This window comes from Medicago sativa, chromosome 6 (genome assembly GCF_051527215.1).
Source record: "Medicago sativa cultivar Bolivia chromosome 6, Bolivia_mono, whole genome shotgun sequence".
NCBI classification, from domain to species: Eukaryota; Viridiplantae; Streptophyta; class Magnoliopsida; order Fabales; family Fabaceae; genus Medicago; species Medicago sativa.
Genome location: NC_140754.1, coordinates 876,466 through 901,636, shown reverse-complemented (window position 1 = coordinate 901,636; position 25,171 = coordinate 876,466). Strand labels below are relative to the sequence as shown.

The window sequence follows — 25,171 nt, the reverse complement described above, 5'->3', positions numbered from 1 at the left end:
TTCCCAAATTATATCCACCTTTCACCTAAGCCCCGTTATAACCCTGAAAGACCTTAAAAGTGTGTACTTGACTCTGACTTTGATTGACAGTTTAGAAATTTTTCAAGCTTATGGTAATACAGCAGACCTGCATGATGATTGTGTGACCCTATTCAAACAATTGCGTGGAGTTGTGGATTTGGAGGAAAGAGCTGGGCATCCGGTACATCATTACGCCGGAAAGGAGTGAACTTTTTAAGCATATCATTGGTTGGTAAGTTGTTATCTCACTGCGATTTTTCCATTTGCAAATTGATTCCTTGAGGACAAGGAATGGTTTAAGTTTGGGGTTGTGATGACAGTGCATCAACACTAGTTATTTAGTCATATTTAGGTCTTTATTATAGCATTTAGAGAGTCAATTGCAATGATTCATGGTGAAATCAAGCCAAAACAGGAACAAGAGCTCAAGAGAAGAAACTTCAAGAAACCAAGGAAAATTGCCTAAAACTCAAAGCATCGTGCCACGTTTGGTTATGTTCGTGGCACGTTGAAGGAAGCGTGGGACAAAGATTCATCTCTGGAAATTTCGTGGCACGAAGCAACATGCAACGTGCCACGATGGTTGATTTTGTCTGCTGCCACGTAGGATTAATGAAGCATCGTGCCACGACCAACCCGCAACGTGGCACGATGATGGGCTTTTCTGAAACCCTAATTTCTTTCTATAAATATCCAGCTGCTAGCAAGGGTTTTGGTACTGATTATTATTGCGATTTTGAGCACTAAGGACGACAGGAGACCAAGGAACGAGCCCTGAATCTCATACCAACACCCCGTTGGTTAGATTTGTGTATGTTTTCTCTTGTTATTACTTATGATTGTTTAGCTATGAGTAGCTAAACCTTTAGTTTGGTTAAGCCATGATGAAACCTTTGTAATATATGATTTTGTAGTTGAACTCTCTCTATAATCAATGCTATTCAGTTTTTTATTCAGAATTACTTGTGTTTATTGCTTTTCATGATTATTGTTTTGTATGACTACTAGCCCTAGCTTCTTGCAATCACATGAATCGATCTTAGGAATTAAATGACTACTAGCCCTAGCTTTTAATCCTGAAATAGTAATTTTGTTTAACTCAACACTAGGAGCCTAGAGATAGGAAATTGAGGGTTATGATACATGAATTAACGTTCCAATATTGCTTCCGCGGTTATTCAATCACGTTAAGAGATTAATAGGGTTATGACTTAGGAAAGGGCTTTGATGCGAGAGATTGATCAAAGTCACTTAGTTAATTTATCGTAAAAACTGAGTAGTAATTGAGAGTAGAGATAGGTAGACTTTTTCATATAAAGCAATAGTGGATTCACCGGCTTAACCATTCATCTCAATATAATTTTCTTTCAAACTCTTTCTACTTTAATCAACTCTGATTAAAATCAATCTTTACGGCCTAGGGCAACCAAATATAATTTTTACACATCCTAACGTATAACGTACTTGTTATAATTGAAACTAACACAGTCCTTGTGGATCGATATTTATTACTACTTCGATAGTTTTTGGTACACTTGCCAGATATCTATCAAACCACAAATCTCTTACAACCACTTTAATGGAGATTTTTGCATGTTTAAGAGATTTGTGGTTCTAGGATTACCACTTTAATGGAGATTTATACTTTTGCTTTATCTAAAAAAAATCAATTGAGATATCACGCAAGATTTAAATTTTTTATTTTTGTGAAAGAATTATAATACGATTCAAATTTAAACATGCAAAATGTCGTATAAAAATAGAATCATCAATTAATATTTATGTAGATCTTCTCGTAAAATAAAATCTCATAGATTGTGTCTATAAAAAAAATAACACTACAGATTCTCTTATTTTTTTTCTTCTTCTTCCTACGAAACATCAAACTATAAGTATCCAACACCAAACCCTATGAAAATAACCAGAGCAAACACAAATATATAACAACAACCAAACCCTATATTTGTCTAAGAAATCAAAATCTAAGTAAGACATGGGAAAAAAATCGTCACCACTAGGCTCAAAATCAAATATACTTATAGCCAAAAGAAAAAACTTTGGTCAATCATGGCTAGCATAGTGTTTATGTATGGCATATTTGAGAAATTCTTCTCACGTCAAATTCAAAGTTATGTTACAAAATACATGCAAAAATTCATTAGTTTCATGTCCCCTTACATCCATATCACCTTCCTGATTCAATAGCAGGACCCTACCTCAAACGTAGTGAAACTTACACATGCATCCAAACATATCTCAATGCAAAATCATCTGAAAGAGCAAAAAGACTTCGAGCCGAAGTTGTCGAAAATAGTCAAACTCCACTTGTCCTTACCATTGATGACAATGAAGAGATCATAGATAAATTCAATGGAGTCAAACTTTGGTGGGTTGCTAACTATACCCCCCAAAAAAAATCAGGAGAAGAAACTTCCTTAACCCTAACCTTCCACAAAAAATACCGTGAGCTTATTACTAGGTCTTATATCCACATGTGTTGGAACAAGGAAAGGCTATTGCATTGAAGAATAGGAAGCTTAAGCTTTATACCAATAACCCTAGCAACGATTGGTGGAGTTCTAGAACTAGAATCACAAAGTGGAGCCAAACAACCTTTGAACACCCCGCAACGTTTGAAACCCTAGTTATGGATCCAACCAAGAAAGAAGAAATTATAAATGATCTAGTTAAGTTCAAAACAGGTAAAGAGTACTATACTAAAGTTGGGAAGGCTTGGAAACGTGGTTATCTACTTTATGGTCCTCCTGGAACTGGAAAATCTACGATGATATCGGCTATAGCTAATTTCATGAATTATGATGTGTATGATAACTATCAAGAATAACAATGAGTTGAAAAGACTTTTGATTGAGACGTCGAGTAAATCGATTATAGTGATCGAGGATATTGATTGGTCTCTTGTTCTTACTGGTCAAAGAAAGAAGAAAGAGGAGAAACCAAAATATGAGAAGGAGAGTATGGTAACTCTTTCTGGTTTGTTGAATTTTATTGATGGGATTTGGTCAGCATGTGGAGGAGAGAGGATCATAATTTTCACTACAAATTTTGTGGACAAACTTGATCCTGCCCTAATTAGGAGGGGAAGGATGGATAAACATATAGAAATGTCCTATTGTAGATATGAAGCTTTCAAGGTTCTTGCAAAGAACTATTGGGATGCTGAGTCTCATCATGATTTATTTCCAATTATTGAAAAGTTGTTGGGAAAGACTAATATGACACCTGCTGATGTTGCTGAAAATTTGATGCCAAAGTCAATTGGTGAAGATTTTGAAACTTGCTTGAAGAATTTGATTCAATCTCTTGAGATTGCAAAGAAAAAGGCAAGGAAGGAAGCAAAGAAAAAGGCTGAGGAGGAAGCAAAGAAATAGGCTGAGGAATCTCAATTGAAGGCAAAGGAAGATGAACAAGAATTTTCTCAAGACGATGAAGAATAAGCTGGAAAAGGTGAAGGAGAATGGTGTGATAATTTAATTTGGATTAGGATAATTTTAGTAATATTAATAATATTATGAAACTTCTTAGTAAGGCAATAGTTTTATATTATTTGATTCATAATTAGTTTTCACTGGTTTTGAATGGAAAGATTTACAATTTATTCTTTATGCATATGAGAGAATTTGATTAATTGTTTTCATATTTAAGATGACACATCGCAAAGTAGACAAAAGTAGAGGATATAGTTGGTATATAAGAAGGTTTTAATGGTAATATGAAAAGAGTTATAAATATGTGATTATATGTCAACTTACTACTACATTATATGTCAACTTACTACCACTAAATATTACTGTTTTTTTTGAAGAATCTAAATTAGCTCACCCAAATTGACACCGGAGAAAATCGAACCTGAGACCTCGAGGAATAGCACACTCCAAGATTCCAAGTCAATACCACCAGGCCAACCCAAGTGGGTTACTACTAAGTATTATTTTTATTCTTTCTATTGACCATCCGATTGACCTAATTAAATTTAACCCAAAATTTATCAAAAATAAAAATAAAAAATAATAACCTTAACAAAGAGCTCCTTTAGGCTTCTATTGGTCACTCTTCTAGTTATGCTTATACCACAAACTAGTTTGGTTATTAAAAAAAGTGGTCGTTGGAAGATAGAAAATGTAAAGTCATCTAGATTTTGTGAAGACAAACTTGTTGCCTTATCAACCTGGATTTAAAGTCTTAATCTCTGAAAACAAATGAATTGACAAGGTCAATCCTTGTTCGAACAAAAACCTAATTGGCCATGAAGATAATGAACCAATCCATAAAGAATAATTTTGAGTTGAAGATGTTGGTTTCAATGTTACACAAATCGAGTGTTAACTTGCCGAGTTTGTCGAGTTTACGTTTTTAGGTACCAAAATCGTGTCAACTTGAAGGTAAACTCGATTTCTGGTAAAATCAGAATGTTTGACGAGTTTGACTCGAGTTAAGTCGGTCAAACTCTGGTAAAATCTGGTAAACTCGAGTAAAATCGGAATGTAACTCTAATTTTTTTTTTTTTATATAGTTTTATTAACAACTTTAAGAATTTGCCTTTTTGGATGGTTAAGACTTAAGAGACTTATGATTTTGCAAGTTTATTTTGTATTTTAATGTTTAGTTGAACATAATGAATTATTATGGTGGTTGAAAACATTTATAATTTAGTCATATTTTGCACTATTGGACTCTTTACAATATTATATTAGTTTATATATGTCATGTAAATAATAACTTTTATTTAATTTTAATTTTAGGTAAACTCGTACGAGTTCTCGAGTTGAGTTTTGGTACACTCTCAAATTGTAAAATCTTAATTGGTTTCACAATGAGCTGAGTGGTACACATTTAGAAGAAAGTGTGGATAACTTGGTAATAAATACCTATTGTGTAGGGATACAAGAAATGAACTCTTTTTAACCGTGTCTTTAGGGACAAGTTACCTACATTATATCCATTGAATTATATATCTAAATAAAATTATGCATCAATTAGATTGCACTTTAGTGTGGCTAAAGAAATGGTTAATCAAATTTATATATGCATGTACGAAAGATCTAACTCCACTGACCATATCAGTATTTTTATACCGCCATTCGAGTTTGAATCTAGAATTTACAGTTGTGTATGTGTAATGTGAGTTTCAAATGGTGTTTGCCATTTCATCTACATATATAAAAATAAAAATAAAATAAAATAAAATTATATCCGCATGAATTGGATTACACCTTAACTGCATCAGTATAGTGTATGCAGCTTCAACAAATTTATATTTGAAGGGCTGCAATGTCATCCATTTATAAAAAAAGAAGCATTATCATGATAAAATGCAATGTCATCCATTGATAGATAAAAACTCGTGAACACAAACACAATTTTTGTTTTGTGTGAGTAATATACCATAAATGATGGAATAGCTACATCCTTTAACACACTAACATCAGCCACATGTGATCCATATCCCAAGCACAGATTAACTGCACAAATGTAGGTCAAGTCAAGCTAGGTTTCTTCTTTTGTATTTGGTTATTCTGTTTCATCTTTATTTTATCTACCTACTATCTGTTAATTTCCATTTAGGTGATTATTCGTAATTATGGAGCAGGAGCTGCATGCATCAAAGGTCTTGGAAGCTTTATGACTATGAGCTGTTTCTTATTTGCAAAGAATGGAAAAACAAGGATGAAGTAGCTTTATGATTTTACTCTAAAAATGGAAAACATGCAGCTTTTGAATTTATTTTTCAGAACCCACATGCTTCCATTTATATCAAGAATTAAAATGGAGTGATAGTGCCTCAACCTCTTTAATTGGATCGATGCCACACTTTTTCTTGAACAAGTTTCCATATAAAACCACTAAGAAATCATAATCAAAGTAAGACATCGGAAAAAAATCGTCACCACTGCTAGGCTCAAAAACAAATATACTTAGCCAAAAGAAAAAACTTTGGTCAATTATGGCTAGCATAGTGTTTATGTATGGCATACTTAAGAAATTCTTCTCACCTCAAATTCAAACTTATGTCACAAAATACATGCAAAAATTCATTAGTTTCATGTCCCCTTACATCCATATAAGATATAACCTTCCCTGATTCAATAGCAGGACCCTACCTCAAACGTAGTGAAACTTACACATGCATCCAAACATATCTCAGTGCAAAATCATCTGAAAGAGCAAAAAGACTTCGAGCCGAAGTTGTCGAAAATAGTCAACTCCACTTGTCCTTGCCATTGATGATAATGAAGAGATCATAGATAAATTCAATGGAGTCAAACTTTGGTGGGTTGCTAACTATAGCCCACAAAAAAAATCAGGTGAAGAAATTTCCTTAACCTTAACCTTCCACAAAAAATACCGTGAGCTTATTACTAGGTCATATATCCAACATGTGTTAGAACAAGGAAAGGCTATTACATTGAAGAATAGGAAGCTTAAGCTTTATACCAACAACCCTAGCAACGATTGGTGGAGTTCTAGAACTAGAATCACAAAGTGGAGCCAAACAACCTTTGAACACCCCGCAACGTTTGAAACCCTAGCTATGGATCCAACCAAGAAAGAAGAAATTATAAATGATCTTGTTAAGTTCAAAACAGGTAAAGAGTACTATACTAAAGTTGGGAAGGTGATGTAGCTTTTTTCTACATGTCATATAACTATATACACGTGAGTATAATATAGGATCGTGTCCACAGGGAGTTGCTTCAATCATAAGCATTTTCACAATATTTCACATTAAGGAATGGGTGTAAATTGTTTGTTTGTAAAACTATGTTCCTAAACGACATAAAAGTAAAAACAAGAGAAGATCGAACTATTTCGCTTGCGGTATAAGATAACAAGCAAGCATAACAGCAGCAATCTCTCGATCGATTAACAGACTCTAGCTTTATAACCAATATTATCACAATCATTTCTACAATATCCTTCGTGTCCAAAGCGATATCGTTATTTCTAGGTTATCGTTAAAACATTCGTGTCCAAATCCCTTAAAAGATAACAAAGTCGATCGGATAACTTAATCGATCGTGTCCAGCCTGATTAAGTATCCGAAAGCATTAAGTTCTTGATTAAAAGCGATTATCAAAGATTTACAAACCTGTCAAGATTGATATAACTTAAGATAGATTGTTATTCTAGTTCTAGATTCAAAAGTTCATGTCCAAATCATCTTGAATCTCTTTGAAAGCATTAAACACAAGAATAACAACAATATTGAATCATTAAGCTAGAACCTTATACATTAAAAGATCAAAAGATTGCATAATAGCCTGTTTGATTACCTCAATACTACAAGAGTATATGATAGCTACACATAGACATGTAAACTCACTACTAGAAAACTGTCATTTAGAGACCAATTCAGAGACCGAAATAAATTGGTCACAGTAGAGACCGATATAACAACCGATTGTTTTAAACAAGTAACCAAAATGAAGTTGGTCTCTAAATCGGTGGCAAAATATAGTTAGCGACTAATTTAAAAACTGATTTTTAGCCTATCGAAATATCAGCCTCTTTACTCTCTTTTTATTTCTCAATATTTAAAAGATAAATTATTTATGATATGCAGCCACCGAATTATCGGTCACAAAAACGAATCTAAATTTTTATTTTATTATTTATTATTATTTTACCAACATAAGCTATAAACCACATATCCACTTTTATTTGAGCGGGTGTGCTGAAAAAATTCCCCCCTTTCACAATTTCACCAAAAATGAAACCCAAAATTTTCCTCCATGAATTTCCCTCTTCTTCTTTTCATCAAAAATTGAATCTTAATTTTCCCCCTTTCATCTTTTTCCCTCTTTTCATTTAAACCTAGAAGAACATTAACCCTAAACCCAAAAACAAAATTTCTCCCTTTATCCTTTTACATTGAAATCAAAACTCACCATAAACAAAATTGAACCCCAGTAGTGAAGTTATAGTTGTTCCTATTCCTGTTCTCATCTCACTGTGTTGTTGCTGTTTCAAATCGAATACAACTTGTTCTTCTCATCTCACCAGGTTTGTTCATCTTCTTCTCATGTTAGTTTACTTTCATTCAATCACAAGATTTTATATTCAATCAAGTAGTTTTTCCTCCATTAGAAAACTGTCTTGTTCCTGTTCATTTATTTATATTCTCAATTTTGAAATTGTTGTTTCTGTTCATGTTTTGAATCACTCGATTCAAACACTACCCACTAAATTATTTAGTGAAAAAACCACTTTAGAAGGAACAAGACAGTTTTCTAACGGAGGAAAAACTACTTGATTCTAACCCATCGATATTGGTAACCATACTACCCATTAGGAGTCATTAGTTAATTGGAAAATCTCAAAACTCACGTTGTAAAGGGATATTGGTAACCATACGTATCAGTTATTTCATAAAAATGATTAGATGCAATATATTTTATTACAAAATAATATGGGTTGTTTTTTATTCCTATCCTCTGATTCAAACTCTACCAACTCAAAAATGGGTTGTTTTTTATACTCTGATTATGGGTCGTATTTTATCTAATTCCTTTTAACATTTTTACTCTTGTTTTTCTTTTGTGTTTCGATTTCTTTGAATCCAAAATCGAACAAGCAGTGGAAAAAGGCAAATGATGCGACGAAGAATCATTAGCGATTTTGTTGTTTTCCAGTCTCGATGCTCTGGTGATCTACAGTCTTGGGTGCTTCAGGTTTGTTCATTTTTTATTAGAACCTATATGGGTGCATTTTGATTCTCTAAATATGAGTTTCTTGAATTTTTGTATATGGTTAAGTTGGTTGTTTCAAAATGGACACTATTTTTTGCTGCATTATGGTCTTTTTTTTCACGGAGTAGCTGATGTCCTTTGTTGTCGTGTATGACTGTTATGTTGTGAGGGGTCTGTTCTTTATTTTAATGTCCTTTGCAGTTGTATTTGATTGGTATGGTGTGAGGGGTCTGTTATGGTGTGAAGGGTTCTGTTGTCTGTTTTAATGTCCGTTTTTCACGGAGTAGCTGGTGTCCTCTGTTGTTGTGTTTCACTGTTAATGCCTAGTTTTAATGTACCGTTTTTTTAGACAGAAGTTGAATTTACTTGAAGATCAGGTAAACATTAGTTTGCATTGGTAGAATGAAAGTAAATGTTATAGTAAGACCGTGATGTGTGTGTTTTTTTTCTTGTGCTGCTGCAGGTATCTGAATTGAAGAAGACACTGGGATCTCAATCCCAATTTTCAACTCATAGGAAAAAAGTCGATGAATCAACAAAGCAGTTGCAGTATGAGATTCAGAGTTTGAAAGCTCAAAAGGTGAAATTGCTTGCATGAATTTACTTTTTTGTTTGTATTAGTACAACTTTATTTCTTGCCAATTCTTGTTTAGTATTTTTTATCAACTTGTGTCTACGTATAGGTTCAACTGCAATGTAAGATCAAGTTAGAGCCTGTGCGATTCAGATTATGCAAGGCTTTACTTGGAAAAGAAGTTCTGCAGGTTTGTTTTCAACATTCTCTTACTTCTGTTATTCAATGATTGACACTAGGATTGAGAAAAATCCTACTAAAGGTGTAAAGTGCTCAAGTATCTTATTGGTAATATTTGAGTTTAGTTGTTGCACTTGTATCTAGTATATATCCCTTTGGTATAATTCGTGCTCTTATCAGTATATTTATCTTATGGAAATATGTTTCTAAATAAATAATCAGCTTAAAAAGGAGGGAAGAAGGAGTGAAATATGTTTCTAAATAATCAGCTTAAAAAGGAGGGAAGAAGTCGATCTCCTCTCATCTCTTCTCATACAAAGCCGGTCTGACCTCATTTTTCGCACACGAGACAACCAACGTCGATCTAACCACTATGAGTTAGTTAATTTCTCCTTTTCCCCTTTCTTTGTATTGATATAAAAATTCTCTTATTTTGGGTAGCCATCCATTGAGAAGGGTTTGTGTTGATGAGTATATTATAGCTCAGTTTGAACTCTGAGGATCTGACTTCAATTTTTTGCGGTTTGTGTATTATAGCATTGATGTTTGTGTATATGTTCTAGATAATTAATTAACTCTAAAATTTATATGTTTGTGTATTTTTTGGTTTAGTTAGTGTTTCATAATGTGGTTAATGGCACTATCCAATTACACATTCTGACATTTGTAATTTTTATTTGTGTGTTGCCTATGTTGTTGTTGATGTGTACTAGATGTTTGTGTATGTCCATTCTTTTATTGATTTTCTTAGTTTGTGATTGAAATTCAACAAGCCCCAAATTTATTTCAAAGACGTGAACTTTCTGATCCTAATAAATTTAAAAATTAATTTTTATTGTCTTAGATTAACTTTTCTCTATGTTGACTCCATTTTTGTTTCTGATTTATTTTTGTGGTGTTGTTTTTAGATCTCCACCACTTTGAGAGGAAAATGAAGTAATTCATAGGGTAAGCTTTTTGTTAGTTTAATCGAGTTACTTTTTGTCATTATTGTTGGAGTTTCCCTTTGTTCTCCCCGTTTCATAACAGGTAGCAATGACTTGCTTTATAATCTAATTCACTAATGCATATATGATAAGTGTTCTATCATATGGTAATACTCATTATTTATCTTATACTTCTAACAGGTAGCAGCCCCAATAAGTAAGAATGGAGAGGATATTTACATTAACAACTGATTTGTGCTCTTTGTGGAATTGAAGGATTAGCAATGGGGATATAGGTGTGGCTGGTATGAGACTGCAATTAATATTATTAGATCTAATATTGTCAGATTTACGAGGCTGCAATTTTCATTGAGTTTTACAAGATAACAAGTTAACAAGATCTTCTCTTTTTTAATATCTTTTTGATGTATAGAATGATAAATTTTCAATTTTGTTCTAATTTAATTTCAAATCTTTTCTATCTTTGTTAATTGTCATTAGAAATTTTAATTTTTTTCTTTCATCTCTTCTCCTGTTGTACGTTAGATCATCTATGATAACATTGTTACTATCTTTTGAATTTACTTTCCTTCACTATTCAAATTTGATGTTGTTTGTGCCCTGTAGTGCTTTTGCAAATCATTGATTGAGTTCATATGCTAATCTACATCATCTATACATATTCTCCATAGTTTGTATGTTATTCACTACTTTAGAGAAACGTTTTTCTATATAGAGTTACTATAAATTAGCCTATGTACCCAAACTTTTTGTTTAAGCTTTTAGCATATACACTAGCCTATACACAAATTGTAAAGTGTAAACCATGCCTTTTTTAGTGTACCTTATACTTTCATTTATCTTTGATGTTATATGGAAAAACTTTGGTAGTGTTATAGCTTGATGTTTAGTTAATTTTGATGAAGCAATGTAGTTGCTATAGCTTAATGTTTAGGTAATTTTGTCTTCTCTTTGATCATTGTACACATGAAATGTGTGAACATATGGGTAAGATTGTTGATGTTAAAATATTATGCTCAAATTAGATTGTTGATATCGGTAATTTTGTCTTCTCTTTGATCATTGTACACATTAAATGAGGTTGAAGATGAGGTTGATGATGATGAGGTTGATGGGGACTTAGATTTGGAAGCGCAACGTGTTCCTGAATAGATAATTTGATGTGTTTTGATAATACACAAGTCTCTTTAAATTAGTATTATGTTAAGCCTACCACTTGCAACTTTTTTTGGTTAGTATTATGAATTTTTTTAAGACTACCAAGTGCAAAAGCTTTTGTGTATTTTGTTAATACACAAATCTCTTTTGGTTAGTAATATGTATTTTGTTAAGACTGCCATGTGCAAAGGCTTTTGTAAATACACAAATCTCCTCTATTTGTTAGTATTATGTATGTAGCATTGAATGGTTAATGTTATTTCTTTCATCATGTGACATTGAATTATTTTCATCTTTTGTATGGAATTTGATAAAAATGTGAGTTAAAAATTACAATATTAAAAATAAAATATTGTAATTCTTCCAGTCACAAAACAGTGACCAGGTACAGTATAAAGCAAATATTTTTTTTTAAAAATCCATAGAGACCGAAATAGCGACTAAAACTTAAAACTTTGTAAAATACTATCCGTCTCCAATTCGGTCTCTAACTTCGGTGGCTAATTAAGTGGCAAATTTAGTCACAAGATAAGTCACTAACTAAGCTGATTTCGGCCAAGAAAAGGGTGTCTAAATCGGTGTCTAGATTCGGTCTCTGATTCTGTATCAAAATTCGGTGACAAAATCAGTTTCTACGTGTAGTCACAAAGGCAGTCGCAAAAAATCAGTCGCTAGACCAGTGACTAAGGATCAGCGACCAGCGTTTTAGCCACTCTTATTTTTGGTCGCTGATTCAGTCACCATATCTATCAGAGACCGATTTTGCTGATGCAGCGACCGAATATTCGGTCTCTAAAAGGCAGTTTTCTTATGCAAAGGATGAAGGAAAGATGAAGATTCCATGCCAAGATCCTTGATGTCTCAATGAATCTAGGGTTGAATCTACTCCTTAATCACTTGCTTTGTGTTTCTCTCTTTGAAATAGCTCTAACCTCTCTCATAGAATGTATAAAAATATCTAATGGAATAGTGAATGACCTAAAAGAGAGGTAAGAATTCTATTTAAATGGGCTGTGTTTTTGCACCTACGCTAATAGCGAAATGCACGCTAATAGCGTAGTAGGTCGGCCTATTTAATGGCCAATGGAAGCCTGCCACGTTGGTCCTTTTTGCCCTGCTTCGCCCAAACCACGCTAATGGCGTAGCTCTCTGGAGCATTTACACTAATAGCGTAGATCACGCTAATAGCGTGTTTCTTGACAACTTCTCCTTGGCTTCGCTCCAGTTACGCTATTAGCATATCTGTCTGGAGTGATTACGCTAATAGCGTAATATTCGCTAATAGCGAATTCTTCACAAGTGCTCCAGAATCACGCCCCAGGTACGCTATTGGCGTATCTCTCTGGACTTTGGCATCTCTTGATCACGCTAATAGCGTAGAACACGCTAATAGCTTATGGCTTTGAACTTTGACGTTTCTTGCTCCTTGCTTGTATTTTCCTGCACAAAAAGGGTAGAATAAGGCTCAAAAGCATAAATGACATATTTGCATAATATTTGGAGTTTTCCATGGAGAATCTTGCAAAACAAGTCACTAAAATGCCTAAACTACCATATGAAATATATCACTTTTGAACACTTATCAAACTCTCCCCAACTTGGCTTTTTGTTTGTCCTCAAACAAATCAATCGAAAAGGAAACTTACAAGGCTTTGGACAAGGTTTTCAACACGGTGTCAAACAATTCAAAACAAAAATTTTCAAATGGTGATTCAAATATGATCGCGCGGGCAAGCATGAAGTCCTCCGCTACTCTAGATGCAAACTAAGAATGTGAAACTAGTCCTAAACACAAAATATACATCATAAACTTCAAAACATAAACATAACTAACTATGAACCACACCTAACACACTTCTTTAAAAATAAATGAAATACTATGATAACAATAAGCGAGGGTAATGAACACACATCCAACAATCATGCTAACATCCTGATTAAGTTAGGTGTTCATCCAAATATCGTCTCAAAAAGCACAAAAGCATGGATCAAAAGGTATTTAGAGGGTTATAACTTGGCCGGGCTACAAAAGAAATGTCATATGTGGGGCAATTGATCAGAAAGCCAGCCTATCAAAGAGGAACATTCTTCGTATCAACAACGGAAATCCATAATCTTCCCTACCAATCATTACAAACCCTTGGTGATAAACAATCTAACCGATAACCTTGACAACTTATTCTATTTTTGATTTTTCTTTCTTTTTCTTCTTTTTCTTTTCTTTTCTTTTCTTTTTCATATGTACAACTTTTTCTTTTATTCAATGTTGTCAGGTTATTCTAACAATTTCACCAAGATACTTGACATACAATGCCTCCTTTTCTCCCCAACTTGAATACAACAAAACTCTAATTGAAAGTTCCCCTATCCTAAGGCATGGGACAAAGTACAATAAAGTTAAGGGTTCAACAAGGTGAAAATATCAAAGTCCTAAAATGTGTCAAGCATGAACTGGATTTTTGAAAAATTTCAGGCAAATTCAATGAGCATTGTGCTTATGAATATTGACAGTTCATGCTTGAGGACTTGATTCGTTTGGCTCAGATTGGGGTATCAGATACACACTCTTCTCATAGGTAGGCTTTATGTGGTCAAGTAGGTTAACTCAATTTCAAAAAGTGCCTTGATCCTTTCCATGCTTCAATACAATTCAAAATAATTATCAGATTTAACATAACAAAAACAAGTTAGACGGTGATTATCGGTCTCCAGCATATATACAAATTGAAGCTTCCTCACATTTAGGTTAAGTACTAAGTGGTTCACAAATATTTATGTTTATGACAAGAATTAGATGAGATATATTTTGTGCAAAGTATAAGTTTCAAATTCTTAGTAAAACCTAGAATAACGGGAAACCAATACCTTGGCTTTACGCTTTCTCACAATTAATATCATTATCACTCACCTGCTTTTGCTCAAACTTGGCTCCTTAGATCACTTTAAACTTTATTGTTCATGAGCAATTTTCTTTTGAGAGACACAAGCAAGATTTAAACAAAAAAAAAAAGTCATCCAAAGTGTAAGTTAAAAACCAACAAGCTAAGTTATTAAACCACAATAATATAAAGTACCAAAGTATCAAGTCGAGCACCAAAAACCACAGTGCTCAAAAAGTACAAAATACAACGAAATTAAAATAAGTACGAACAACACATTAAAAACATTAAGTTCAAAAGCAAAAAATGAAAACATCACTAAAAACCAATAATCATTGATCATCCTCAGCATCATCTGCTTCATCCATGTCTAAGTCCACATCATCACCTCCAGCATCATCAGGTGTAGCCTCATCATCCACAGCACCTCCCACCCCCACATAAGGACCTGGCCTGCCCTCAGGCCAGTGAACATAAGCTTGGTACATCTCAAGTGTCATAACCGGGTAATCAGCATTTCCCGGATACATGTGAGCATTATAAAGGTCCTGATGTATGCCCATGTTGCTCCTGTAAACTGCTTCATTCTGATCCATTATGAAGTTGTTTTGGTCCCGCACATACTGGTTGTGCAACTGCTGTTCCTGCATAAAAGTTTGAAAACCAGCAAAATCAAAAGTGCCCTGAGATGGGCCACCCTCATCATCAGAAAAGTGGTACTGGGCTGCCCTCTGCTCTCTCTTCTCCCAGGTACGAATAGCAGTGTCAGTAATGGTGCCCTCAATGTCTTCATCAAAGGGTCCAAAAATGGTCACTCCATTGGCTTTAAGCAAGCCCATGATAAGTCCCGGAAAGATCAGAGCAACCTTCTTCGAACCTGTAGCACACTTCAAAGCGACCTGCTTCATCTCATTGGCTATGATCCGAGCAATATTGACCTGAACTCCTTTCATGATACACCAAATGAGTGGGAGAACAGCCTTTGGGGCATCAGAAGTGTGGGCTCTGGGAACAACATTATGGACCAGAAATTGAAACATTAAACACGCATTTGCGGTCATCTCTTTGGTGAGTGCATGTTTGATCTCTCCTTTGTCATTCCTAACAAAGTACCTACCCTTGTTCATGATGTCCCTCTCAATTTGCTCATACTTCTAGTTACCTTGAGCATTTCTTTTACCATAAGTACACAATGCAGGTACGGTTCGTTCAGGAGAAGGTTCTAGGTCTAAGGCATTGTTGAGGAAGGTATTGATTGAGTCCCTATCAAAAGGGATTTCTTTCCCTCTGACAAAGGAAGTCCAAGCAAAAGCATCAGCTAGGGTTGTAGGTGAGCTATCAGGTACAACGTTACAGTAAAACTCCCTCACCAGGTCAATGTTAATTTCAGTCGCAGGGTAGATGAGTTTATTCCATTTCCGATCCTAAAACATATGGAGCAAGTCCACGTGTGTGCCATCAGGGTGTATGTCAAAGGTCTTTTCATGCCAGGTCTTATATTGTTTCATCTTAATAAACCTAGCAGAATGGGCTGGTGTAGGGAAACGGTTAGGGATATTGGGTGCAGCTGATGTTGAGGCAGATTTGCCTCGAGGACGCTTGGTCCCGGTAGTTTTTTCTGCGTTCTTAGGTGCCATCTGCAAAACAACCAGGAAATACCAACATATTGTATAGAAAAAATTAGCACAAAATGGAATTGGACATTTAAAAATAATCAAAAATTTCGAAAATCTGGGCAGTTCTGAAGAAATACACTATTAGCGAATTTCTTCGTTCCTGCAATTTTTCAGATTTTCAAAATCTTTGTTGCTGCAATTTCACAGTAAAATCCAGCACATTTCAACCCTAGTTTCACCCTATGTCTCAACAACACAATAGAATCATGAAAAAGGAATCAAAATCACAACTTTTGCTCACAAATCATTCAAAAACCTTTATTTTTCAACTTTATACAAAATGGGTCAAATTCCAAAAGTGAATGTTTGTTGCATGCAAGTTGTGATTCTTGTTCCTTTCAATACTATAATCAAATGAATAACATTCTCTAATCACAACATCAAATTCTAACCTTAACCTAGCCATTTCTACACATGTTAAGAACATGAATTTTTTTCAAAATAAAAACAAGAAATGTAAAGATTCAAACCTGTTTAATGATGCAAAGACAAGATAAGATGATGCAATGGAATGAATGCTTGCCTTGAATTGACCAAAAGAATAGGTTTGTGATTTTTGGGTTTGTGTTATTGAAGAGAGAAAAGTGAGTGTTTGTGAGAAAAGAAAGAAAGAAACCGTGAAAATGGGAATGAAATGAGTAGTTGTGGGGAGTTAAGGGGAGTTAATCCCCTGGGCCCACAAATTTTTATTTCAAAACACCCCCTTTTTCGCTATTAGCGCAGCTCTTTGGAGCTTTCACGCTAATAGCGAAATTTGCGCTAATAGCGCAAAGCTTCAGGATCAGTTTTTCAAAGTTGTTTCATTTTAGCTTTCAATGCTTATGATCTACTATTACATGCAATAAACAAAAAAATACTTACAAAACTGGGTGCGCCTCCCAGCAAAAGCTTGTTTTACATCATGAGCTCAACGCATTTATCTTGAAGAAATCATGGTTCGATTAGTGAAATCGTCGACAAACTCCGAATAATTTCACCACCGAAATAGGGCTTAAGTCTCTGCCCATTCACTGTCTAGCTGCCTTTTGTTACTGGATCCTCTAGTTCAACAGCTCCATATGGTTTAACCTCTTTAACCATGAAAGGTCCGGACCACTTAGACTTTAATTTGCCCGGAAAAAGTCTTGGCCTTGAATTGAAAAGCAACACCATTTGTCCAGGCATCAATTGTCTCTGGATGATCTTCTTGTCATGGTATTTCTTGAGCCTCTCCTTGTAAAGCTTTGAAGATTCATAAGCTTGATTTCTCATCTCTTCAAGCTCATGCATTTGAACTTTTCGCTTTTCATCAGCCTTCTCTTGATCAAAATTTAGGAACTTGAGTGCCCAAAAAATTTTGTGTTCAAGCTCGACCGGTAAGTGACAAGATTTGCCATAGACCATTTGAAAGGGAGTGAGGCCTGTAGGAGACTTGTAGGAAGTCCTATATGCCCACAAAGCTTCATCAAGTTTAGCCGACCAATCCTCCCGAGATGTAGAGACCATCTTCTCAAGTATTCTTTTGACCTCCCGGTTGGAAACTTCAGCTTGTCCATTTGTTTGCGGATGATAAGGTGATGCCACCTTGTGCTTGACTCCATAGTGATCTAAGGCTTTGGCAAGTTGTGCGTTGCAAAAGTGTGACCCTCCATCACTAATGAGGACTCTTGGTGTACCAAACCGGGTGAAAATATTCTTCTTTAGAAACTTCACTACCGTCTTGCTTAATCCTCATCTTGGGGTACCAAACCGGGTGAAAATATTCTTCTTCATCAACACATAGCCTTTCGTTCCTTTTCTTAATCCTCATCCTTCTATTTCTCTTTTATCTTCATCAACTTTAACAGAAATAATTACAGAAGAAAAAAAACCCAGACGAGACCACCTACAATATTGGTCTTTTTTTTTTTGTCATAAAAATATTGGTCTATTTTAGACATTTTGGATTAAAATTAATAGACGGTGACCAAATTTGCATACGGAGATGGAATTAAGGAACCAAATCGAATCTTTTATTAATTAGGGGACAAAAATGAAACTCACAAATCAATTAAGGGACCAAATATGTAATTTAGACTATAAATTAATAGCAAAAAAATTGTTTGCAGGAAAACAATTAATGGCAAATATATTATATTAAAATTGTTTCAAAATATATATTTTATATAAATAAAATCAAAGTTATGGATTTGAAATTGTGTCAAAAAGGATATATTTATTTTGGAATTTGTAATTATATAAAATCAAAGAGTATTGAAATTGTTTCAAAAGGTAAATTTTGCATTCAAATAAAATCAAATATATGATTTTGAAATAATTTAAAAAGAAAAATATTTTCGATTCAAATAATGTCAAAGATATCAAATTGTTTAGCTTATAAATTAATAGCAAATATTTTGTTTTCAAAGAAAATTAATAACAAAGATTTGTTTGAAGGAAATCAATTAATAGCAAATATATTATATTAAAATAAAATCAAAGATATGGATTTGAAATTGTTTCAAAAAGGATATATTTTGGACTTAAAAAAATCAACGATATGGTATTGAAATTGTTTCAAAAATATATTTTGGATTTAAATAAAATATATGGTTTTGAAATTGTTTCAAAAGGTAAATTTTGCATTCAAATAAAATCAAATATATGGTTTTGAAATAATTTAAAATAAAAATATTTTCGATTCAAATAAAATCAAGATATGGTTTTGAAAATTTTCAAAAGAAATATATTTTGGATTTAAATAAGAGGAGGCATATATTGACTCCAAGAGTAAGTTTAAATAGTTACTCTACATCTCCACCCTTCATTTCAACTTAATCTAATGGACTATATTTTAGTCTTATTAATTATCATGTGACCTCATTTACCTTAATTATTCTCACAATATTTATGGTTTCTTTCTTTCTTTTGCAATAATTTTCGGTTTCCTTATATTACTAAGAGGTTTAGTCCTCAAAGAATCAATGATATGAATAAAATATGGGTAATGCTATCCGGTGCCCCCGGGGCACTAGTTAAGAAGCAATAAATTCATAGATTCTACTTATTTAAATTAATTAAAGTGAGAAATAATAAGTAACTAATTAAAATTAAGTAATAGTTGTGGTTAATACTCTTTGAAAGGATGCTATTTTGTTTTGAAGAGGAATTAATTACACATTTAATGATTTTGTATCTGATATTTTATTTGAATATGTTTTATCTTTGAAATTGCTAATTTATTTTGGACTTTAAAATATCTTGTCTTAGTTTAATTATTTCAACAACTTTTAATTAAAAAATGAATGAAAACAATATGCCTTGAGTAAAATTCACGGGATGAAAAAAAAATGGTGAAAAAAAATATTCACGGGAAAAAGCCAAACAAATTGTTTCAAAATGAATGTCACTTTCAGTTTTCAATGCAATGATAACTTTTTCTTTTAAATTGTACCCTCCAATTAATTGTAACATCCTAGACGACTTTAAGAAGCATTGCCGACTGACCCTACAAACTTCAGCGTGTTTTGTCCTCACTCGCATGCTTACAGGGACGCTTACCGGGAAACTTCCCGGTAGGTCACCCATCCAAAGACTACTCCAAGCCAAGTACGCTTAACTGTGGAGTTCTTATGGAATGAGCTACCGAAAAGAAGATACATCTTGTTGATATAGGTAGTATCGAACAATTCTTGTAAGCTTCCTTCAACCATGTAGTCCCATACCTACACGGCCTCAGAATCCCTCTCATTCCGATGTGATTTGGTTCCTCTACTGTGATGTAAGTTTTTTACATGTCATTAAACTATATACACGTGAGTATAATATAGGATCGTTTCCACAGGGAATTGCTTTAATCATAAGCGTTTTCACAATAGTTCACATTAAGGATTTGGGTATAAATTGTTTGTTTGTAAAACTACTTCTAATCGACATAAAAGTAAAACGAGAAGAGATAGAACTATTTCGCTTGCGGTTAGAGAAATCAACCAAGCATAACAGCAGCAATCTCTTGATCGATTAACAGATTCTAGCTTTATAACCAATATTATCACAATCATTTATACAATATCCTTCGTGTCCAAAGTGATATCGTTATTTCTCAAGTATCGTTTAAACATTCGTGTCCAAACATTTAAAAGATAACAAAGTCGATCGGATAACTTAATCGATGATTTCCCAATTGATTAAATGTCCGAAAGCATTAAGTTCTTGATTAAAAGCGATTATCAAAGATTAACAAACATGTCAAGAGTGATAACTTAAGATAGATTGTTATTCTAGTTCTAGATTCAAGAGTTCGTGTCCAAATCATCTTGAATCTCATTGAAAGCATTAAGAGCAAGAATAACAACAATATTGAATCAATAAGCTAGAACCATATATTAAAAGATCTAAAGATTACATAATAACTTGTTTGATTACCTCAAAACTACAAGAGTAGATGATAACTACACATGTCTATGTAAGCTATGCAAAGGATGAAAAAGAGATGAAGATTCATTGACAAGATCCATGATGTCTTAACAAATATTGGCTTGAATCTACTCCTAACACACTTGCTTTGTGTCTCTGTCTTTAGAAATAGCTCTAACCTCTCTTAAAATGCAGAAAATATCTATAAAACAGTGAATGACCTAAAAGAGAGGTAAAACTTCTATTTAAATGGGCTGAATTCGTGAAATCTCCCTTAAGCGAGATAAATCTCGCTCAAGCGAGCAGCATGAGAATCCCACTCTGGCCATTGAAGCCTTGCCACGTGGACCTTTATCCCTGTAGAAGTTGAATCTCGCGTAAGCGAGCTGGAAGCGAGCCACAAGCGAGTTCCTAAAGTTGCTTTCTGGAGAAAGATCACGTGAGCGAGATGCACTCGCGTAAGCGAGTTGGCTTCAAACTTAAACCGCCCTTGAATCTTGCTTGAGCGAACTGGAAGTGAGATGGAAAGCAAGATTCCATTTGCTCTCGACATTGATCTCGCGTAAGCGAGTTACACTCACGTAAACGAGTTACACTCGCGTAAGAGAGATACCAATTTCCACGAGCGAGGTTGAAAGTGAGCTGCCCGCGAGATGATCAGTTGCTTACTGGAACTTTCTCCTTAAGCGAGGTGATCTCGCATAAGCGAGTTTTGCTTGGTTCACAAATTTGAGTTTTGGTCCTTGCTTGTCATTTCCTGCATAAATTGGGTAGAATCAGGTATGTAAAGCATAAATGGTATAAATACAACAATTGATAGCTTTTCCGTAGATAACTTGCATAACAAGTCACTAAAAATGCCTCTTTTAACACATGAAAGATATTACTTTTGAGCACTTATCAAACTCTCCCCAACTTAGCTTTTTGTTTGTCCTCAAACAAAAGAATCAAAAGGAAAATCACAAGGCTTTGGACAAGCTTTCAAGCATAGTACCAAACAATTCAAAACTTTAAAAATTTTCAAGTGGTGATTCAAATGTGAATGCGCGAGCAAGCATGAAGTTCTCCACTATTCCAAGCACAAACTATGAATGTGAAACAAGTCCTAAACACAAAATATACATCATAAACTTCAAAACATAAACATAACTATCTATGAACCACACCTAACACACTTCTTTGAAAGTAGATGAAATACAATAATAATAATAATAATAATAATAATAATAATAATAATAATAATAATAATAATAATAATAATAATAATAATAATAATAATAATAATAATAATAAGCGAGGGTAATGAACACACATCCAACAATCATGCTAACATCATGATTAAGTTAGGTGTCCATTCAAATATCATCTCAAAAAGCACAAAAGCATGGATCAAAAGGTCTTTCTAGGGTTATAACTTGGCTGGGCTACAAAAGAAATGTCATATGTGGGGCAATTGATCAGAAAGCCTATCAAAGAGGAACATTCTTTGTATCAACAATTGAAATCCTTAACCTTCCCTACCAATCATTACAAACCCTTGGTGATAAACAATCTAACCAATAACCTTGACAACTTATTCTATTTTTGATTTTTCTTTCTTTTTCTTCTTTTTCTTTTCTTTTCTTTTCTTATATGTACAAAATTTTCTTTTCTTCAATGTTGTCAGGTTATTCTAACAAATCACCAAGATACTTGACATACAATGCCTCCTTTTCTCCCCAACTTGAATACAACAAAACTCTAATTGAATGTTCCCCTATCCTAAGGCAAGGGACAAAGTACAATAAAGTTAAGGGTTCCATGCAACTACATTTCCAGAACTTGCGATTTTTCTCTATTGTTGATTGATCTTTGTCATTAGCACACTGAGGCAAAAGTGCTTGGTCATGTGAGCCTTTTGAAGCCTACCCTGATTTTAATTGTTAATTTTATCCTTTTCTTAGCCAATTTGAGCCGGTAGGATTAGAACTTTTTGTTCGGTGAAAAACTACATTACAAGCTTAGAGACTTTTAGGACTTGTCCCTTAATGTTTTTTTTTTTGAGTTTGGCATTGTAGAATGTTGCTAAAGATTAAGTTTGGGGTTGCTTTTGGAATTTGCAACCAATTAAGTTTGGGGTGGGGGTACTAGAGAATAAAAGAACAAAGAATGAACTTTATCATGAAAAATAAAAATACACACAAAAATGGTGTATCAAAAAAAAATGAAATTGAATGATTAAAAAAGGGACAAAACATTGAAAAATCGAGTAACTTTAAACTCGATTGTCCCAATAGTTACAAGTATTCTCTAGTACCTTTATATTAATTGTTGTTCCTAAGGTGAATGAATGATGGATAGAATGTTGTGCTTAACTTCCGTAGGAATGCCTAACTCAAATTTTGTGTAGTCTACTTATCCAAATATTATCCCACCTTCACCTAAGCCCCGTTATAACCCTTAAAGACCTCAAAGTGTGCATTGACATTGATTTTGATTGACGTTTAGAAACTTTTCAAGCGTATGGTAATATATAGCTTGCATGTCGACTGTGTGCGAACCCTTTTCAAATTGTTGCGTGGAGTTGTGAATTGGTGGATGCGAACAAGTCAAACTAGCTCATCTTTAGCTAGTAAGGTGTTGAACTTTTTGGTAGTATCACTTGATCAGGTTGTTATTTTACTGTCGATTGTCAATGTTGCAAATGAATTCCTTGAGGACAAGGAATGGTTTAAGTTTGGGGTTGTGATGACATGCTGTCATTACGTAATTTTTAGGACTTAATTTGACATTTTGATAGAGTTCTAAGCAATATAAAGTATCCAGGAGGTGTTAAAAGCAAGAAAATTGGAACAACTGCAAGCTGCCAATTGTATTGCGATTTGCACCATCGCAATACGATTTCTTGAAGTCAGAACGCATGTTTTTGAAGGAGCTCAATCGCAGTACGATTTCTTTAATTGTATTGCGATTCAAGAAGGGTTTGGAAGGAAATTAAGTTTAATGGACTAATCGTGGTACGATTTCTTTAATCATATTACGATTTTGGGCGAGCAGAATTGCCTATTTAAGCTGAAGACAGTCTCAAACATAATGGATGACGATTTTGGAGAGCTAAAGTGCGATTTTAACACCCAGAAGGCTGCAGAGGAGAGGATTTCATCATCTCTAACCCAGTTTATGTATGTTTTAATTCTTCCATTGATTATGCTATTTGTAAACTCAATTATGAGTAGCTAAATCTCTCAGAGATTAGGTCAGAGATGAATCTATGTAACCCTAATTGATTTATGTTGCTGTGAAACTCTATTACTTATTAATGATATTCTTGTTTTTATTCAATTCAATTGTTCTTAATGCTTTTTATATCCTGATCAAATATAAACATGATTTTGTGAGAACGAATGACTACTGACCACAGCTTTCGACTTAGACCTAATTGAATTGTTCTAATAAACATGGTTTGTCTAGGAATGGATAATCGTTTGTTAGTGATATTAGGTTAACGTTCGTAAAACCTTCAAGAACTATTAGACCACCTAAGGAATTAGGGGTTGTAGCTTAAGAAGAGGGTCCTAACTCAAGGGATTGATTAGGGCTAATTTGTTAACTATCGTGAAATTAGAGAATCATTAGTAATAATAGGTGCAGTATACCAATTAGGGGAACCATAGAGGATTCGAAAGACCTGATCTCATCTTTCTCCATACGTGTGTTTTTTATTTGGAAAATAAAGTGAATTTGACAATAATATCCTTTAAATTTAGATGACATAAAATAAAGAAATTTGGTTTTTTAGTAAAATACAAGTGGGTGCAGCTTGTTAACTTGCACCTTAGTGTTTTTAGGTGGGTGCAAGTTAACAGCCCCCATATATATATATATATATATATATATATATATGCTTTCTTGGTTAAACTTATACTATTTTCTTTTTCTTCTAAAATAAAATTTACATATATGATTTCTTGTCTCTTTCAAGGCATCATCATCCCCACTAACAAGAGTAAAATCTTATACCTCCTCTTGACCCACTTTTATATCTCTAAATTTTTTTTCTCCATTGACATCATTCTTGGATCCACATCTCTTCTAAGAGTATAAAAAATATCTTTAATCTTTTCATTATAAAAATCAATTGGACCCCACCATTTCACATGATATTTCTCCCATCAACAAACCAAAACCTTCTCTATATAAACTCATTCCCACACAAACATATACTCTACCCCGTGAGAGTTCCTACATAAACTCATTCTATCTGTTCTTGCTTTTCTCAACAGTTGTGATCTTGGAGAAGGTTTTCGGTGATGGCCGATGATGGTAGTTATATGGTGTACACCCTGTACCCTATAACTACCCCCATTATCCATCATCGTTTGTAACATCTTCATCTCCCTTGTGTCTTTTTTATGATTTTTGTGTTGGACTTATGACTGTTATGACACTTAAGAATGCACTTATGACTGTTATGTTAAGTTGTTTTTCTTCCATTTGATCTTTATCTTCATCTTATAGAGTTGAAAAATCTGATATTGTAACTATAGTTAGTATCTTATATATAAAATGGAAAAACTATATTTCGGGGACTGTTTTGATCTTTGTGATTTCAAGATTTGCTGCAAACTGTTTTCATGCTATTGACTTTTTATGTTTATTATTACAGTTGTAG

At 33.8% G+C, this 25,171-nt stretch overlaps 1 long non-coding RNA gene and 1 pseudogene across 2 annotated transcripts; both read left to right on the top strand.

Moving 5' to 3' along the window:
* Window positions 1–1,866: 1,866 nt before the first annotated feature.
* Window positions 1,867–3,479, top strand: LOC146911868 (AAA-ATPase At3g28510 pseudogene; annotated as a pseudogene).
* Window positions 3,480–7,399: 3,920 nt separating this feature from the next.
* Window positions 7,400–11,862, top strand: LOC146911867 (uncharacterized). Of its 2 annotated transcripts, none has more exons than XR_015014757.1 (6): window positions 7,400–8,046; window positions 8,621–9,312; window positions 9,416–9,496; window positions 9,709–9,863; window positions 10,395–10,434; window positions 10,614–11,862. It is a non-coding gene; the product is annotated as an uncharacterized LOC146911867 (long non-coding RNA). The 2 variants fall into 2 exon arrangements; XR_015014758.1 differs by having other exon boundaries at window positions 7,413–8,046; window positions 9,196–9,312.
* Window positions 11,863–25,171: the final 13,309 nt, after the last annotated feature.